Source organism: Triticum aestivum, chromosome 2B (assembly GCF_018294505.1).
Source record: "Triticum aestivum cultivar Chinese Spring chromosome 2B, IWGSC CS RefSeq v2.1, whole genome shotgun sequence".
In the NCBI taxonomy this organism is placed as follows: domain Eukaryota; kingdom Viridiplantae; phylum Streptophyta; class Magnoliopsida; order Poales; family Poaceae; genus Triticum; species Triticum aestivum.
The window spans coordinates 59,653,714-59,661,853 of NC_057798.1; positions in this window are offsets into that span (position 1 = coordinate 59,653,714).

Sequence of the window (8,140 nt, forward strand, 5' to 3'; positions counted from 1 at the left end):
CAAATTTGAAAGCAATTATGAAGATGAACTTGGTGCAGATCTAAAAGATGAAGAACATGCAAGGAATGCAACAACAAGATCTCAGCACCAACAAGGCTTGGATTTATTTTTGGTGGGGCTTTGGACTTCTAGGACAGAAAATATAGCATGAAAAACACTCGATCTAAAGGGATGATAGCAAGATAAACTTGGATAACAGATCCTACCGTGTCAACAAAGGCTCTGATGCCAGATGATAGGTGGGAACCCGATGAACGAGTTCACGCCCGAGGGTGGCCCGATCTTCACGTCGTAGGATCGAATCGGGAGGGATAACTAGCTGCAAGCAGCCGGGATAACTAGCTTTATACCTGCCAAGGTTGGATGCAACCCATACGTTGGGGATGGCTGACCGAAGCTACAAGAACTCCAACCCGCTGTCCGAACAATCGCAGAACCACAAACCGGGACTAATCCACACAAAACGGCCGGAACCGTAGAGCACGAACTAGGGGGAACCAGAGGCTCCTTCTCGCGAATCCGAATGAACTCACAAGAGCAAAGGTAGCAAGATCTCTCGGATCTCTCTAGCAGTCTTGCTGCATAAGCTTGTAGCTGAATGGTTTGACAAAAGGTTTTCTAGAGGATGGGGGAGATGGGGTTTTATAGCAGGGACAACCCCCTTAGCTAGGTGTGAAAATGGTTTCAAAAGTAAGCAGGTTTGCATGGCTTCCTTGGGTGAATAAGCAGTCAACTTTGGAGTTGTTGGAGAGCTCCTCGGAAATTCGCGAAGTCTTGACAGCCTGGACACCTTCCACGAGAATGACTAGTACTTTTGACTCACAACTCCAAATGATGTGAGGTTTTTTGCATTGGAAAGATAATTTGATTTAGCTTCTGTTGATGTACCCCTATGGCCCCGTCTCTCCACCATATGGGTGTGCCACCACGAAACATCAGAGGTAAAAACTGACAACATCAACTTTACTTGAAACTTGTTTTCTTCAAACTCGTTCCTCCAGACCGGTTGCTTCAAGAGCTCATAGGTTGTTGGATTTCTTCCATGTGATACCTAAGTTCAACCAACAACAATGGGGATGAAAGTGCAGCCATGTGTTCAAGATTGTGGTATGAACTTAAGTTAGCGTTCACCTGGCCATGTGTTTGCTTGATTCAGCTTAGTAATTCTTTCCAACTAAATTGTGCATTTTTCTGAAATGTCATGTATGATGTGCCCATGTGCTCATCATCCTCCCTCCCTTGATGAAGAGTCATCCTCGACTCTCTTTGATCTGCAAAGGATAAGTAGAAGGGAAGTAGATAATATCCATGCAAAGAAATGATGCAATTCTCATTTGTAGCTTTCACCTTTGAATTGTGTTGCATTTGATCATGTACTTGTTTGTCACAACTTGGAGTTTGTCCAGGGATGATTGGTTTTGTTTCAATGACCGAGATGTCCTCATCATCCCCCCTTTCTTGAAAAGGAGTCATCCTCGACTCTACTTGGTCATAACACAAAAGAAAACAGGGCAATACCAAATCATAATGCAAAGGTTTCATGATATAGAGTATTTTAGTTTTCAGCTTTGCTATATTATGGACAATGCAAACATGATGTTTTGTTCGACTTAGCAGTTCCTTCCAGCAAATATTTCCATGGATCACAAATTTGTAACCCATCATCATCATGTTCTTATCAGCCTCCCTCTCTAGGAGAAAAGTTGTCCTCAACTTTATTTGGTATGCAAAATTATAGCACAAGGACAATACAAAATAACTAGGAAAAGAAAATGATGAATAATCATGTGCAACATTAAGTTTTATTGGATCTTTTATAGCCTCTTCAAGATTAGCAAAACCATATTGCTGGATGGATGATGTACCAAACAATTTTTCTCTAATCTTATCACGCCATTGCTTCAAAAACTCATAGTGCATACCTCTGGCTTCATAAAAATGGAAGATCCTTTTTGTTTTACCTCATTGAGTACTTGAATGCCTTTCTGAAAATCAATCTGCACACATGCACCTTGTGTAGTGGTGTTCCACGTGCACCACAATTGTTCCTGAATCTCGTCCTCCCATCGTTGCAAGAGAGCTGATAGGTATGACTTTTGCATCTGCACATATTGTAAAGAAAAAGAATTTTGTGAAAGGTTAGTAATTGAATACTCCTCTCTCTTTTCATTTGGTGGATCACTCATCTCTTTCATATTATCGGGAAACACCTCAAGCTCACATTTGGTGGACTCACACAACTCACTAATCCTCTCTCCTGGATAATGTGGTATATTATGTTGTGGTTCACTCATCTCTCTAATGAGGTGTGGAATGATCTCAAACTCACATTTTGTGGACTCACTCACCTCACTTTCTTTATCACTCTCAATATATGGAATTGTGGAAAGTGGACACTCTTCCTCACATTTGGTGGAGTCACTCAACTCATTTTTCTTTTCACTCTCAAGTGGTGAGATTTTTGAAAGTGGACACTCTTCCTCACTTTTGGTGGAGTCACTCAGCTTGCTTTTCTTATCACTCTCAAGTTGTGGGATTTTGGACTGTGGACTCTGTTCCTCACAGGTAATTTGTGGGACATGTTTCTTGGATGTTGGGACAGTAGTGGTGATCGAGATGCCAACATTAGGAGTGAGTCTCGTAGGTGAACATGGGCTATGAATCACCGGAGCCGCTCCATCAACCACAGACATGCTTCACGGTGGGTTGTTGTTGTGACGATGGGTTCCACAACTTCTCCCTCGAGCATGACATCCTTGTTGCACTTCAGGAGCAGCATTGTCACGCCCATGAGAAGAAACACCATGCCCTCGAGAATGTCCTCCTTGCTGCACTTCTTGAGGAGTAGTGACACGCCCACAAGCAGCAACGTCAAGCCCTCCAGCATGTCTTCTTTGTTGCACTTCATGAGTACTAGTGACACGTCCACGAGCAGCAACATCATATTCTTGAGCATGTCTTCTTTGTTGCACTTCATGAGCAACGGGGTATTGTCGATGTCGAACCCCATCACCACATGTTGGAGGACACTCGTGAAGCATCCTCTCCATGGCTCAGAGTATATTGTTCTTGAGTTACTTCACATCAGCGCGGGTGGCCAAACAATTTCCTTCTCCATGATTCTTTCGATGCACACTTGGTTTAGATCCTTCCATGTTAGTAGTGCTAAAGTGGAATAGGATAATTTTGTGGAATCACACAATCTCACCTCTTACTCACGAAAGTTCTTATGAGTTCACATCAGATTGTGCTTCTCCCGGATGTGTTAAAGCGATTGAAAGACAGGGATCAAAGAACTAGCTTCGGTTTTTGGTGGAGCTCGGTGGGGTAAACAAAAAGGGGCTTGTGCTGAAATCAAGTTGATGTAAACCAAGAAAAATATGTGAATCGATCTGCTGCACCTTTGCACTAAGATTGAAAAACACAACACACAAGCTTCTGAATTTTTTTCTATCAAGCTGAAATTTTGGATCTTACACAAGACTTTCTTTTTCTCTCTTGACTTTTTTCCACTCTTTTTTTCTCTCTTTGATTTTTTTGCCACTCTTTTTTCTCTCTTTTCCAAAGCACAACAACCAAATCTGAAAGCAATTATGAAGATGAACTTGATGCAGATCTAAAAGATGAAGAACATGCAAGGTATGCAACAACAAGATCTCAGCACCAACAAGGCTTGGATTTATTTTTGGTGGGGCTTTGGACTTCTAGGACAGAAAATATAGCATGAAAAACACTCGATCTAAAGGGATGATAGCAAGATAAACTTGGATAACAGATCCTACCATGTCAACGAAGGCTCTAATACCAGATGATAGGTGGGAACCCGATGAACGAGTTCACGCCCGAGGGTGGCCCGATCTTCACGTCGTAGGATCGAATCGGAAGGGATAACTAGCTGCAAGCAGCCGGGATAACTAGCTTTATACCTGCCAAGGTTGGATGCAACCCATACGTTGGGGATGGCTGACCGAAGCTACAAGAACTCCAACCCGCTGTCCGAACAATCGCAGAACCACAAACCGGGACTAATCCACACAAAACGTCCGGAACCGTAGAGCACGAACTAGGGGGAACCAGAGGCTCCTTCTCGCGAATCCGAATGAACTCACAAGAGCAAAGGTAGCAAGATCTCTCGGATCTCTCTAGCAGTCTTGCTGCATAAGCTTGTAGCTGAATGGTTTGACAAAAGGTTATCTAGAGGATGGGGGAGATGGGGTTTTATAGCAGGGACATCTCCCCTTAGCTAGGTGTGAAAATGGTTTCAAAAGTAAGCAGGTTTGCATGGCTTTCTTGGGTGAATAAGCAGTCAACTTTGGGAGTTGTTGGAGAGCTCCTCGGAAATTCGCGAAGTCTTGACAGCCTGGACACCTTCCACGAGAATGACTAGTACTTTTGACTCATAACTCCAAATGATGTGAGGTTTTTTGCCTTGGAAAGATAATTTGATGTAGCTTCTGTTAATGTACCCCTATGGCCCCGTCTCTCCACCATATGGGTGTGCCACCACGAAACATCAGAGGTAAAAACTGACAACATCAACTTCACTTGAAACTTGTTTTCTTCAAACTCGTTCCTCCAGACCGGTTGTTTCAAGAGCTCATAGGTTGTTGGATTTCTTCCATGTGATACCTAAGTTCAACCAACAACAATGGGGATGAAAGTGCAGCCATGTGTTCAAGATTGTGGTATGAACTTAAGTTAGCGTTCACCTGGTCATGTGTTTGCTTGATTCGGCTTAGTAATTCTTTCCAACTAAATTGTGCACTTTTCTGAAATGTCATGTATGATGTACCCATGTGCTCATCATCCTCCCTCCCTTGATGAAGAGTCGTCCTCGACTCTCTTTAATCTGCAAAGGATAAGTAGAAGGGAAGTAGATAATATCCATGCAAAGAAATGATGCAATTCTCATTTGTAGCTTTCACCTTTGAATTGTGTTGCATTTGATCATGTACTTGTTTGTCACAACTTGGAGTTTGTACAGGGATGATTGGTCTTGTTTCAATGACCGAGATGTCCTCATCATCCCCCCTTTCTTGAAAAGGAGTCGTCCTCGACTCTACTTGGTCATAACACAAAAGAAAACAGGGCAATACCAAATCATAATGCAAAGGTTTCATGATATAGAGTATTTTAGTTTTCAGCTTTGCTATCTTATGGACAATGCAAACATGATGTTTTGTTCGACTTAGGAGTTCCTTCCAGCAAATATTTCCATGGATCACAAATTTGTAACCCATCATCATCATGTTCTTATCAGCCTCCCTCTCTAGGAGAAAAGTTGTCCACAACTTTATTTGGTATGCAAAATTATAGCACAAGGACAATACAAAATAACTAGGAAAAGAAAGTGATGAATAATCATGTGCAACATTAAGTTTTATTGGATCTTTTATAGCCTCTTCAAGATTAGCAAAACCATATTGCTGGATGGATGATTTACCAAACAATTTTTCTCTAATGTTATCACGCCATTGCTTCAAAAACTCATAAGTGCATACCTCTGGCTTCATAAAAATGGAAGATCCTTTTTGTTTTACCTCATTGAGTACTTGAATGCCTTTCTGAAAATCAATCTGCACACAAGCACCTTGTGTAGTGGTGTTCCACGTGCACCACAATTGTTCCTGAATCTCGTCCTCCCATTGTTTCAAGAGAGCTGATAGGTATGACTTTTGCATCTGCACATATTGTAAAGAAAAAGAATTTTGTGAAAGGTTAGTAATTGAATACTCCTTCTCTTTTCATTTGGTGGATCACTCATCTCTTTCATATTATCGGGAAACACCTCAAGATCACATTTGGTGGACTCACACAACTCACTAATCCTCTCTCTTGGATAATGTGGTATATTATGTTGTGGTTCACTCATCTCTCTAATGAGGTGTGGAATGATCTCAAACTCACATTTTGTGGACTCACTCACCTCACTTTCTTTATCACTCTCAATATATGGAATTGTGGAAAGTGGACACTCTTCCTCACATTTGGTGGAGTCACTCAACTCATTTTTCTTTTCACTCTCAAGTGGTGAGATTTTTGAAAGTGGACACTCTTCCTCACTTTTGGTGGAGTCACTCAGCTTGCTTTTCTTATCACTCTCAAGTTGTGGGATTTTGGACTGTGGACTCTGTTCCTCACAGGTAATTTGTGGGACATGTTTCTTGGCTGTTGGGACAGTAGTGGTGATCGAGATGCCAACATTAGGAGTGAGTCTCGTAGGTGAACATGGGCTATGAATCACCGGAGCCGCTTCATCAACCACAGACATGCTTTACGGTGGGTTGTTGTTGTGATGATGGGTTCCACAACTTCTCCCTCGAGCATGACATCCTTGTTGCACTTCAGGAGCAGCATTGTCACGCCCATGAGAAGAAACACCATGCCCTCGAGAATGTCCTCCTTGCTGCACTTCTTGAGGAGTAGTGACACGCCCACAAGCAGCAACGTCAAGCCCTCGAGCATGTCTTCTTTGTTGCACTTCATGAGTACTAGTGACACGTCCACGAGCAGCAACATCATATTCTTGAGCATGTCTTCTTTGTTGCACTTCATGAGCAACGAGGTATTGTCGATGTCGAACCCCATCACCACATGTTGGAGGACACTCGTGAAGCATCCTCTCCATGGCTCGGAGTATATTGTTCTTGAGTTGCTTCACATCAGCGCGGGTGGCCAAACAATTTCCTTCTCCATGATTTTTTCGATGCACACTTGGTGTAGATCCTTCCATGTTAGTAGTGCTAAAGTGGAATAGGATAATTTTGTGGAATCACACAACCTCACCTCTTACTCACGAAAGTCCTTATGAGTTCACATCAGATTGTGCTTCTCTCGGATGTGTTAAAGCGATTGAAAGACAGGGATCAAAGAACTAGCTTCGGTTTTTGGTGGAGCTCGGTGGGGTAAACAAAAAGGGGCTTGTGCTGAAATCAAGTTGATGCAAACCAAGAAAAATATGTGGATCGATCTGCTGCACCTTTGCACTAAGATTGAAAAACACAACACACAAGCTTCTGGATTTTTTTCTATCAAGCTGAAACTTTTGGATCTTACACAAGACTTTCTTTTTCTCTCTTGACTTTTTTCCACTCTTTTTTTCTCTCTTTGATTTTTTTGCCACTCTTTTTTTTCTCTTTTTCCAAAGCACAACAACCAAATCTGAAAACAACTATGAAGATGAACTTGGTGCAGATCTAAAAGATGAAGAACATGCAAGGTATGCAACAACAAGATGTCAGCACCAACAAGGCTTGGATTTATTTTTGGTGGGGCTTTGGACTTCTAGGATATAAAATATAGCATGAAAAACACTCGATCTAAAGGGATGATAGCAAGATAAACTTGGATAACAGATCCTACCGTGTCAGCGAAAGCTCTGATACCAGATGATAGGTGGGAACCCGATGAACGAGTTCACGCCCGAGTGTGGCCCGATCTTCACGTCGTAGGATCGAATCGGAAGGGATAACCAGCTGCAAGCAGCCGGGATAACTAGCTTTATACCTGCCAAGGTTGGATGCAACCCGTACGTCGGGGATGGCTGACCTAAGCTACAAGAACTCCAACCCTCTGTCTGAACAATCGCAGAACCACAAACCGGGACTAATCCACACAAAACGGCCAGAACCGTAGAGCACGAACTAGGGGGAACCAGAGGCTCCTTCTCGTGAATCCGAATGAACTCACAAGAGCAAAGGTAGCAAGATCTCTCGGATCTCTCTAGCAGTCTTGCTGCATAAGCTTGTAGCTGAATGGTTTGACAAAAGGTTTTCTAGAGGATGGGGGGAGGTGGGGTTTTATAGCAGGGACAACTCCCCTTAGCTAGGTGTGAAAATGGTTTCAAAAGTAAGCCGGTTTGCATGGCTTCCTTGGGTGAATAAGCAGTCAATTTTGGAAGTTGTTGGAGAGCTCCTCGGAAATTCACGAAGTCTTTGATAGCCTGGACACCTTCCACGAGAATGACTAGTACTTTTGACTCACACTCCAAATGATGTGAGGTTTTTTGCATTGGAAAGATAATTTGATTTAGCTTCTGTTGATGTACCCCTATGGCCCCGTCTCTCCACCATATGGGTGTGCCAACACGAAACATCAGAGGTAAAAACTGACAGCATCAGCTTCACTTGAAGCTTGTTTT